Here is a 12,775-nt window from a genome sequence, read left to right as displayed (position 1 = left end):
CACCAAAAATATTGTAGTATTAAACTGTCATTGAAATAATTTCTTTCATATTCTGTCTGCTAGACCACAAGTACCAAACATGTTTGGAAACAGCTCATTTTTATTAATCTAAAAATGTAACAAACTACAGGGTGTTACATTCAAACCAATTGCCGCTAGACAATAAATATTTTTGATAATATTGTTAATTTAACTAATAAAGAATATTACGCGTTACTTTATGAGCACACATAAAACTATTGTATTTTTGTCCACCCTGTACCAATTGGAATCAACATGTGATACATTTTTGGAATCAGCTCAGCTAGAGTAATCAGAAAATTGAAACAAAATGGGGGTGTTCTATTTAAAAAAAATACGGTGACGTCATTACTCGAAAGTAATTCACCCTGTATATTAGTTTATTATTTTAAAATACGGTTAATTAAAATAAAAAATCTACGTGTTTCAGGATTATTTCTTAAAATGGTCTGTTTAGCTAAAAATGAATCTGTTCCATACTTTACGGACACAGTGTATGTAGTCCGATGTACTGATGAATAATTCGTCCTCAAATTCAATTCTGTCCATCCGTCCTCTCGTAAACACCATGATTCTCGAACAAAATGACGTAGATACTTGAAATTTTAATGATATGATTTCGTTAATGGAAAAAGATCGGGATTTCGTAAATAGGGTGGTTCAAAGTTTTGTTGTGTTCCAGATTGATTCAAAACCATCGTTTGGAATGGAATTTACATGTGAAATAACCATTTCATGCTACATGAAAAAATTAATATCGATCGCGTAACGAGAACCAGAAAAAATTGAAGAAGTTGAGATTATAGGTACAGGTATAAAATGAGAATTTCAAGTTTCGTGGCGTATTTCAAGCTGATCACATCAAGAGAACCAGAGAAAATTCAAGAAGAATATTGAAAATTAAATGCCCTATATTTCCGGGATAATAGATCCAATAGGGTAGAGATTTTGCGTATGTATTTAGAGGAAGCCAGAACCATACAAAATTTAATATTGATCGCAAGATATTAATATGCTTGGTGCTAAATTTCATACACATATTGCGGTGTTAGAACCATTGGAAGTTAGGGCAGAATATCAAAATAAAAAATAGGGTAAAGGATGCTTTTCAGCTCCCATTCATTCATGCGCTAAATTCACCGTAGGAGTTATTTTGGGGTAATATTTGTCATGCAACATTTAATTCTGATTTGAGAACCTGTAGTATTGAAATCATCTCGAAAAAAAATTCGAACGATCATATTTACGGAACCCCTAGTTGAGTTTCTCATTAACGCAATTTTGCCAATAACTTACATAAGAGATCCGAGCCTAACTCTAATTTTCAGTTTCTTGGTCTTTACGTTAGAAGAACTATCGTTTTCACGAACGGACGGGCAGAATCGAGATTGGGAACGAACTCGTCATCGGTGAGTCGAACCTTAATGTTTGAGAGCGTTTTCCGGAGTAAAATTCAAAAGTTACAGAAATTGTGACGCTCTTCTTCTTAATTTTTTTAAATGTTTTTATTTTCGAAATTCTCGAGATACATAAATTGTAGATACAAATAAAAATTACAAATTCCTCTTATCATTTTCAAGAAAAAAAACCTTGAAACATGAGCCCGCAAACGCCGTGTTTTCCAAATACAGGATGTTAAAACTAATTTTTTTTACTCAGAGCTACTTCCCATCACAAGATAACTTAAACTTGGCATAGATATTTCTATTTAAAGTTTTCATCATGAGATATGTTGATTTTGAATGTAAATCTGCAAGATGATATTTTTTCTGTAACAGTTCCTGCTTCTTTCCCCCAGAACTTTTTTTGGTGGATCCCTAGTAGTTCAGAACAATGTAAAAAGAAACTTTGGTCCAGTACTACACTTTTTAATTTCTCGTAGTTTTGTTGTATCTAGCTGCTACCGATTTCGAGAAAGAAATTTCAAACAATTCTCTAGTAATCCTCCGCAAAATCCAAATTATCATAAAGTTCCAGTTAATAAGCTGTAATGAATAAATGAATTATAAGTTTTGGTGCTTATTTACACAATCTGTAGCGAAGATTCGACAAATTGGTATAATTATCATAAGTTATCGCACAAGTGCATCAAAATTACCGATAATTTTGCATGACAGCAGCGTGTTGTCATTAAAACTGCATGATTTCATTTTCATTTTTGGAGAAAGAGCCCTCTACCTAGGTGTCGGGCTCTTTCTCCAAAATTGAAAATGACCGAATGCAATTTTTCAAAGAAAACACGCACATATGAAATTCTGACGATAGGAGAAATGATCTCCTCAAGGCTAATGACCATAGCAGTCAATGCCTTTAAGTGAAAAAAAACATGCTGAAATGCGAAATTATCCAGTCATTTTGATGAACGAGTGTAATTCGGGGAATATTTCCCGAATAAACTGTTACATTACTTGTCAAACTGATTTAGAATGGAATTGCCATAGATTCGAACTGTGTAAGATGCATAGAATCTATGCATCTATGAACAGAACAATTATCGCAGTGCTGTTTCGCTTCCTACAATGCAATTATCGCCGGTAATTGCACAAGTGCATCAAAATTACCGATAATTTTGCATGACAGCGTGTTGTCATAAAAACTGCATGAGTTCATTTTCATTTTTGGAGAAAGAGCCCGACACCGAAGGTGGAGGGCTCTTTCTCCAAAAATGAAAATGACCGAATGCAGTTTTTCAAAGAAAACACGCTGGAATGCGAAATTATCCGGTCATTCTGATGCACGAGTGTAATTCGGGGGAATATTTCCCGAATAAACTGTTACATCACTTGTGAAACTGATGTACAATAGAATGAAATTGCCATAGATTCGAACTGTGTAAGATGCATAGAAACTATGCATCTATGAACAGAACAATTATCGCAGTGCAGTTTCGCTTCCTACAATGCAATTATCGCTGTAATTTTCGATAATTGTTCTCCAGATACATAGAATTTTTGACAGGAGGGAAATATTCGCCGTAATTTTCGATAATTGATCTCCATATACATAGAATTTTTGACAGGAGGGAAATATTCAAAAAAATTGTTTTTCTAGAACCACTGACCATCATCGAATTAAATCATATCAAAACGACGCTTCCAAACAATAATAGAAACTGGACAAATTCCATTGCAACAATCGAAAATCAACTTGTCATAAAGTGACAATCTTCCAACCACAGAAAATCGTAAATTATTGTCCAAGTTATTGACGGTCCAAACGCTCTACGTGACACAATAAAATGGGAGAATGAAAAAAAAACGAAATGCATTCATTGCCTGATCGATTTCCTATACAAACCCAAAAGTCAACTCAGGGGGTCCGTGTGAGGTTAACGAATGGACATGGAAGAACCCCAACCAACCCGCTGGGACTTCGATATCGCGTGCTTGCATGGACATTTAAAGAAGACAAGATGATAAAAGGTACACATATCGAACACTTGTTATTCTCACCTCAGATATGTTATCCAAACCTTGTTAACTATAGATAATCCCGATGATTTATTTATCTGATTTATCCACTCAGGGTTGTATCTCGGATGTAAGATAGAATATACACTATATACGGAGCTGGTCTTCCACACAATTCATTCTTCAAGAAAATTTGTAAGAGTTGAAGGTAATATTTAAGGAAAAAAATTCTCCAAAATATAATTCATCAGAATCAAATAAGGTTATTTTGTTTTCTATCCTCGATATACACTACTGAAGTGCCTCGTTCACAAGAACTGAGAAGAACGCGGACGTGAACTCAGGAGCAATTGCACTCTTGGAGACCACATAACTCTATATTTTATTATTGTATTCAAGAACAACTAGATCACACAGTAGAAATTGACGATCACTGATTAGTCGAATTTCGATCTCACCCGAAAAATTTTCGTAAAATTTTCCCCTGGAAAATTGAAAAAAATTAAAAGTACCTTCATGGGACCATTGTACCATTTAATTGCTTGATTCGACTATGTAGATCATGAAAATTCTTGCAGTTTGGTGATTAGTACATTATTTCAGAAATTATAGGTAAAAATCTGAAATTTTCGAAAATAAAAAATTCATGAAATTCATAAAGCTGCAACTTCTCCTGGACTTAAGATAAGCCCTTGAAACCGCAAAATGTTTCAGATCAGAACTCGATGTTCAAAAAAATTTTCATTTCTGAAGGGTCTGTGACGAATAATTCAGGAGACAAAACGATTTTTGGATGGAAATTCATTTTTTTTCCCAATTTTCGAGTTCAAATTTCCTCAAAACTGTGAGGTCTACGCAAAATCGGTGAGCAGTGCCGGAATTGACGATACCTGATTAGCCGAATTTCGATCTCACCTGAAAAATTTTTTGTCGAAAAACTTCCGTAAAATTTTCCATACCTAACCCTTACAAAATTGAAAAAAATTAAAAGTTCCTTCATGGGACCATTGTACCATTTTATTGATTGATTCGACTATGTAGATCACGAAAATGCTTGCAGTTTGGCGGGGTCTGTGACCAATAATTTAGGAGATATAACGATTTTTGGATGGAAATTCAATTTTTTCCCAAATTTCGTGTTAGAATTTCCTCAAAACTGTGAGGTCTACGCAAAATCGGTGAGCGGTGCCAGAATTGACGATCCCTGATTAGCAGAATTTCGACTCCACCTGAAAAATTTTCGTAAAATTTTCCAAACCTACCCTTAGAAAATTGAAAAAAATTAAAAGTTCCTCCGTGGGACTAATGTACCATTTTATTTCTTGATTCGACTAATCGTTTGAGACCATTTCCGACTCAAATCTAGAAAATTACCGACATCGTAACGAAATTAGAGATAGAGGGAGAGAAAGATTTATTCGGAACACATCCTCTCAAAAATATTTGATGAAGTGAGATGAAAGCTCAAAATACTTTTCTGTGCTAGAATTAACGGAGTGATATCAAATGAGAATCCTACTCACTGTTCATGAATGCACTCTTTAAAATTAACTTTCAATAACATTAGCTAGAATTCGAGCAGATTTGATATGATTTCGAAACACATAAACATTCAGATTCGTCAATGGAAAAATGAATCAGAACACGTCATATGAGAAAAATAAATCTTACACATGTAAAGATTACGCGTTAAAGTTTGTATATTGGAAAGCGTTTCCAAGTTTCCGAATCTCAGGATTTTTGACTGATACAACTTAAAAAAAATCACCTGTTATAAGAGGGAAATATTTCAAGTTGCTAGCTTTTCCCACATAAATATTCAAGGTATAAGCTTCTTTTGTTTATTGGATGTTCAAAGAGTGTGAATATTTCAAGACATCAAATATATCAATACGAAAAGAATTGGTTCATTCATTATAAATGAATTTCCCCCTTCTGATCTCCTCTGATGTTCTGCATGCCGTCCAAATCCATGAATAAATGAGTATTTTTTACTTAAGGTTGAAAATATATTTCAGGATCCAACCTAAAACTGTCATAATAAAAGAGCTCTATATCTGTTCAATGTTTTTAGGTAATTATAATATACGGGCACAACAATGAACATTATTATTGGAAAACCCATTGCATTTGTCAGATGAAAATAGTGTGAAAAATTTATTATATGATTAAAATGAATCAAAAATTTTCGACTTTGCCTCTCATATTCTGGACGGGTTTTCTACAAACTTTCATACTTTTTATTCATTTTGCAAGTTGAAGTACATATTATTGTTTTTCATTAAATAGGTATAAATTCCAGCATTCAAAATTTTGTTATTATTTTGGTAAAATAAGACATATATTTGTTACCAATAATCTGAAATAGTTCTTCACCGCAATTTCGTAGTTGCTGAGTAGGACAAATCGTTACCATTTTTCAAATATGATAGGTTTAGGTGTCCCAGAATTCGAGGTCAAATTCGACTCTGTATTTCCTAAAAAAAAAACAGATTTGATTTCGGCGAAAAGTATAAGACTTCCGTTCTAAACGCATTTTTCCAAGATCTCTGCCAATGTCTAACGAAACGAATTATCTTTGAATTATATATATAATCACATAATTCTCGCTCGGAAAATGTTTTTCAGACAACTGCGGTTTCGTGTCTGTATGTCGCTCCAGAGCTTTTTTAGGAAACTATTAACTAAGTTGGCATTACTGTTCAAGATGTCGACCGATTTGACAGCTGTCAAGTAATTTATTCTCAGTTTGGTTTGGCAATTCATCATGAATGGACTCACGCCTGAACAACGCTTGCAAATAGTGCAATTTTATTTCGAAAATAATGGTTCTGTACGGAATACGTATCGCGCACTACGTCCATTTTATTTTGTTTAGCGATGAAGAGCACTTCTGGTTGAATGGCTACGTCAACAAACAAAATTGCCGCATTTGGAGTGAAGCTAATCCTCAAGTTTATGTCGAAACACCGTTACATCCAGAAAAACTGACTGTTTGGTGCGCTTCATGGGCTGGTGGAATCATTGGTCTGTACTTCTTCAAAAACGATGATGGTCAGAACGTTACAGTCAATGGTGATCGGTATAAAGCCATGATTACTAACTTTTTCTTCCCTGAATTGAACAACCATGACGTCCAGGAGCTGTGGTTCCAACAAGACGGCGCAACATGTCACACAGCTCGTGCCACAATCGATTTATAGAAAGACACGTTTGGTGACTGTCTAATTTCACGTTTTGGACCTTTGAATTGGCCTCCAAGAACTTGTGATTTAACACCGCTAGACTACTTTCTGTGGGGCTATGTAAAGGCATTGGTCTATGCGGATAAGCCACAAACCCTTGACCATTTGGAAGACAACATTCGCCGTGTTATTGCCGATATACGGCCACAAATGTTGGAAAAAGTCATCGAAAATTGGACGTTCAGATTGGACTACATCTGAGCCAGCCGTGGCGGTCATATGCCAGAAATCATATTTAAAATGTAATGCCACAAGATTATCTTGCGGATAAATAAAATTCATGTCAATCGAATAATCCATCGTTGTTTTATTACAATTTAAAGTTCTATAGCTCTAAAAAAAAACACCCTTTATATATGACATAACTCTCACTCGGAAAATGTTTTTCAGACAACTTTGGTTTCGTGTCTGTATGTCGGTCTAGAACTTTTTTAGGAAACCATTAACTATAAGAGCTATCTGAATTATAATTGGTGAAAAAATCAGTAGATACTCCTCCATTGTATTCAGTCTCTTAGTAACAACATGTACCGGGTTTTTCACCATAATTTGCCGCCCCTTTAACTTTGTAACTAAAAGAGATAGGCCAAACATATGTTATATATTCGAAATCAGGGGAAAAAGAGCAAGTCAAATATTTAAAAATATACAGGGTGTTCCATTTAAAAAAAATTAAGTTGCAATGAATATGTTGTCCACTCTGTATATATTTCGTTTTGTGAAATCATTTTTGAAAGCACTAGTCGATTTCGTGAAACTTTTGTAGAAAACATTTTTTGTACCCCTTTCAGCAACAAAGTTAAAGGGGGGGTCAAATTATGGTGAAAAACCCGGTATGTATTTGGAATTTAGTATGAATTTTTCAAAATTTGAATCCTTGATTAATTGCCTCCGAAAATCATGTATCCTATTCTCTAGAATAGGATACATGAATTTTGGAGGCAATATCCGAATCCGAATCCCTGGATTCGTATCCCACTAATGGATCTTCATGAAAAATTTTTTTCATTGATATTTTATATTTTTCCTTTCTTTCTCGTGTCAGGGTGTTTTATATTGAAGACGAAGTAGTGTGATATACATACTTCATTTTTTGGAGTCGATCCCAGACATTCATCAGACAAAAATTATATGTGAATTTCGAGTCCACCAACCGTTAATTTAAAAAATGTTCAGTATCTAGAAGCCGGCGAATTGTTTGCGAGATCGACCAACATTCAGAGAATTGATTGGCAATAATGCAAATCGAATTCGACCGACAGCAAAGCGATCATTATTCAGGCGGTAAAATTGAAGTTAATGGTGACAGGTTAATCTTGTCCAGAGATACCATCTAATTAGTGTCATTTCTTCCCGCCTCTTTTAATTTGTTTCTTCGATTGTTTCGTTGGAACGTGACAAACGATAAACCCCAAGGCCTGTTGGGACCACCCAAAATATAAAATTTGCCCAGCTGAATGAACAATTTTTGAGATGACATTCCCTGAACAAATCGCTCTATAATTTCCTCACAATGTCTGTAATTTTCGAATTTTGAGCCCGGAATGAACTTTTGAAATTTTTTGAAAACACCAATTTCGATAGAATTTTCGTATATAATATCATTAGGAAGAATATTTTGCGTGCAAAATTTTCAAATGGTATGAAAGATTGTTATTTTGTTAATTTCGTACACAAAATCATTTCTGATGATTTAAAATGTTTCGTGTGTTTAATAAAATTGTTTATTTCATTGAAACATATCATTTATTGAAAATAATAATAGAGAAATAGATTTTACAAAGCCTCCTTGATTTTAAAAAACAAATTCATATCTGTGTCTCCAAAACATGTAAAATGGCTTGTCCGTGAATTATAAATAAAAAGAAAAATAAATGAAATATGGCATATTGTCATAAAACTGAAAAAAAAAATGGAAATATGGTAAAAAATAAATTAGAATGGAATAATAAAAGAGTTAACTTTCTATGAAAAAAAATTAACATCGCAGCGACACCTGGTACAGAAGACAATAATAGAGTATTAGGCCATTTTAGAAAAAATAGGGTCACCAAGATAAGTGAATAATTGAATAATTTTTGATAGATTAGATAATTTAATGAATCAGGTCTTGTTATAAAGTTAAAGAAAAATAAAAACAGTGAATAATTCGAATTCTCCTCTAGATTCGGCACTAATCTTGAAAACTGAAGTAACCACACATTCATCCACAGGATTTTTCAACGCACGTTTTCACAACCGATTTGGCATCATTGAGTAATCAATCTACTGTTTTTGATATTGACAACTTAGTAGTCAAAACGTGTGTCAAAAGCTTGTTGTACAAGCGTGTGGTTATTTCATCTTTCAAGCACAATACACATCTTTCGTTAAAGAAACATATCCAGAGGTAGATTAAAATTGAAATTATCTCATCTCAATGATAATATTAATTGGGGCTTCATTAGTACTGGTATGTAAAATATATCCAGAATGAAGAGAAATCTAGCTAAAGCTAATCAATTTCCAGAAAAAATTGATTAGAATAATCGAATCATATCTCAAACAAACATAGAATTACTCAATTATGGCAAGAATTCCGAAAACTAATTGAAAAACATGTACTTCTCATATGGAAAAAATTTCATGCATATTTACCAAGTTCCAACATTCATGTATCAACAATTTCTTAAATTTCCATAATCAACATGTAGCAGAATCAATGCGAACTAATCGATTAAGTATAATTCAATGCACATATAAATTAATAGTTTAATTCATCAAATCACAATAATGCTAAGCAAACAATTTTTACATGATCTAAGCAATCACGTAATTTGTATTAGAATTTACATAATTTTGACATGGACGATAGTTTATCAATAGTTTTGTAAATATAGCTCTGGTATTCAAATATCACTGAATAATTTTCTGTTCAATCAAATGGATCGATTGGAATTGTTGATAAATTTTAAGGTGTCCTGACATCAACCTAGGAAAAAGGACACTCCTTCTAGTTTATCCTAATAATTGATTCGTTATTTCCTCAATTTAAGGAAATTGAAAAAAATAAATGTCTGTTCCATTCGAAACATCAAAATTCGAAAATGTAATTTGGTTGGTAACTTTCATTTCTCTCATTGAAATCGCATCAATTTTTCATCAGTATCAATTTATAGGTCAAAATGAATAATTATAAGAACAAACCCAGAAGTTAACATCGTTCATAATATATTCTGTGTGTATTTGTGAGTTTCTTCAAGGGATCTGACTTTGAGAAAATGGAATAATGTAGAAATAGTATAGCAATACACAAAGGTGTGAAGTGTAAAGTCTGCATAGATCTCTTACTGCAAACCACTAATTGACATAGAAGATTCAAGGAAATGCAAATTTGATTTAGTCATATATTCCGTCAAATGTTTAATGTTGTACGTCAAAAATTCCAAGGTTCATATCGATGCAGAAGAATGATGTCCAAGAGAACGACAATATAAAACTATTCAAATTATTTTTAGATATACGAGTCGATGCATTTGTTCTTGTAGGTAAATGTGTTTTACAAGGTATGGAAGAATAGTCGACGTTTTTATATTCAAGGACCGAAAGATGTTATTAATAAAAATTAAGAGAAAAGCTTTTGTGCGCTCTTGAAGAATCTAGAAAAGATTAATGTATTTAATGCCCAAAAATTTGAGGTCTCTTATTGAGGATGGCTTTGTAAGATGCATAAAACAATTAGGTATATGATAAATATATACCTTACTGAATCGCTCTAACAAAACTTCAAATTATTATTATTATAATTATTTATTAATTATTGAACCTAAAAAACACAATACAAATTATACAATATAGTTTATTTTTTCCTCCTTCAAATATCTCTATACGTGCCGAAAAAAAATTTGAAATTATCATTTCAATTTCATATTTTTGTTTCATACGCCCTTTCAATAATCCTTTTAAATTGATGAGTGTTTGAAACCAAAAACATATAATTTCGCGAAAGTTTAGAATAGCTTCAGCTGAACTTTCGCCTAATAGAGACGGTTAATATTTTCAAATGTATTGAAAACAAACATTTCCGCAGAAAACGTCCGTATTTCATGTAAATGATTAATGGAACGAAAACGTTGAGGTCATTCAAACGGAAAATTTAAATTCGATTGCAGAGCCAACTGTGACAAGTCGTCTTCTTTTTTTTTGCCGTAGAATACGAATCTGCAATAAAAAACAGGAGTTAAAATTCCAAAGTTAACCTCCTCCCCTCAAGAGTAAAGGAAATGGAAAAGGTTGTAGCACAAGTGGACTTTCCGTTCAAAACCATCAACTTTTTATTTGAAACATTTTTCCAGAAGTTGTTTCCTTTTCGAGATTTCCAAATGATTCAACCCAAAAAAAAATCACCGTTATAATTTCAATTTTGTAACTAGTTTGAAAAGTTTTTTTGTTATAACTCCGCATTATACGTCACAAAAAACCTTCAAAACTAATTCTGAAAAACAAATAAAACATTGGTCTCTCAAAAAAAGTGTTAAGGGTGCTCGATACCTTGTTCATGCCAATGCTATTCCAGTGCTAATCAACAACATTTGTAAATTCCAAAATACAGGTCGGATTCATTTCATTTTTTGAGTTAACAATGACGTGATAGTGATCTTGAACGTATCGTTTCGATTTTCAAAAAAAAATCGATAGTATTCCGAAAATCGAACATTGAAACTTTTAATGACTATTCAGCTTTAGAGAGACTTCTCATTTCAAGTAACTCAACGTTAAATATTCAGTGATATTGTGAGTTTTTATTTGGTGCAAACATTTTTTTTTAATTCCTTGATGTGCTCTAGTAATTGATGTTTTTCAAATGAAATTATGCTATTTGGAACGCCTTCCAAAGGTTTACGCCTTTTTGCAGCATAAACGCCAATGGAATCTTGATTTTGTATTTAATGACTCGAGATGAATGACACTCTTATGGTTTAAGCGTTTAGTAGCATAAAGAAAATTTCAAAAGTCATTACCAATTTAGATGAAGAAAAGGTATTTGGATTTTTGCCGGAATTTCGAAAATTATTATATTCGAGAAATCTGAAAAAAAATTTTTTTAGGATTTTATACATATATATTCTCATATATTTATCGTTCATCAGTAGAGGATATTATTATAATAAAAAAAAAATTTTTAATATGAAATTATTTCCACAACGTAAAAATCATTGAGAACAATACAAACACTTCGACGTCAGTTTGACGCAAATTACATTTCTATCCATAAGACTCTGATTTCTCGACCCTGAGCGTCGAAATAAGGGTAATTTTTGTTCGTTGATGACAGCAATCGGACGAAATATAATAATTACTCGACTAAGTACATATACAATGCCCGATCGAAACGATAATAACGGTAGATATTCACACTGAAGCGTGCAGAATGCATTAATGACTTCATTTATCGTGGTCCGCCTTTTGAACCGGTCTCAATTCGCCTTTATTCTTGCCAACAAATCGATTAAGCGCTATTTTTCGATGCCGCCCTCCAATTAACGTGCATGCGATTCTCGAAGAGGTCATTTTGTCAACGGATACAGATACCATATAAAAATAATCGGCTGAAAATTTTACACAATAATTTTTCATTTCGTCATATCGCATGGAATATCTCGAACAATTGAATGAAAGTTACTCATCGTATTATCAATAATAAATCATCAGGAGTGCTTTCGAGCGTTCTTTCATTGCGCCAATTGCGTTTTTGGAGACAACATAACTTGCAATATGTATATGTGGCTTCTAAAGGCCCAATGTGCACTAAAATGATCGAGCGCCCACAGTGATTCCCTAAATTTTTTCAGTTTATTATTTCCTCCTTGTTTTTCTTCTTCTCTTATTCTTCTTTTCTACTACTTCTTACTTTTATTCTTCGTCTTTTTCTTCTTCAGTGTAGTACCTATCGTATTATGTACAAAGACTCATAAAGGGTTTTTCAATAAAATGTATCATTTTGAACAGCCCGATATCAGGACAGATGTCACTCTTGAAGCTGTCGTGTTTCGACTTTTCACAAGTAAAAACTACGCCATAACTAAAAATGCATTCAACAACGCGTTGAAATTGTTAAAA

At 32.9% G+C, this 12,775-nt stretch overlaps 1 protein-coding gene across 2 annotated transcripts in view; it reads left to right on the top strand.

The window, feature by feature from the left end:
- LOC123671223 (thrombospondin type-1 domain-containing protein 4-like) overlaps window positions 1–12,775 on the top strand; it is a 186,463-nt gene that overhangs the window by 161,016 nt on the left and 12,672 nt on the right. The window lies entirely within an intron of this gene.

Source organism: Harmonia axyridis, chromosome 1 (assembly GCF_914767665.1).
Source record: "Harmonia axyridis chromosome 1, icHarAxyr1.1, whole genome shotgun sequence".
In the NCBI taxonomy this organism is placed as follows: Eukaryota; Metazoa; Arthropoda; class Insecta; order Coleoptera; family Coccinellidae; genus Harmonia; species Harmonia axyridis.
The sequence above is the reverse complement of the archived record's forward strand: the minus strand, read 5'-3'. Positions and strand labels throughout refer to the sequence as shown.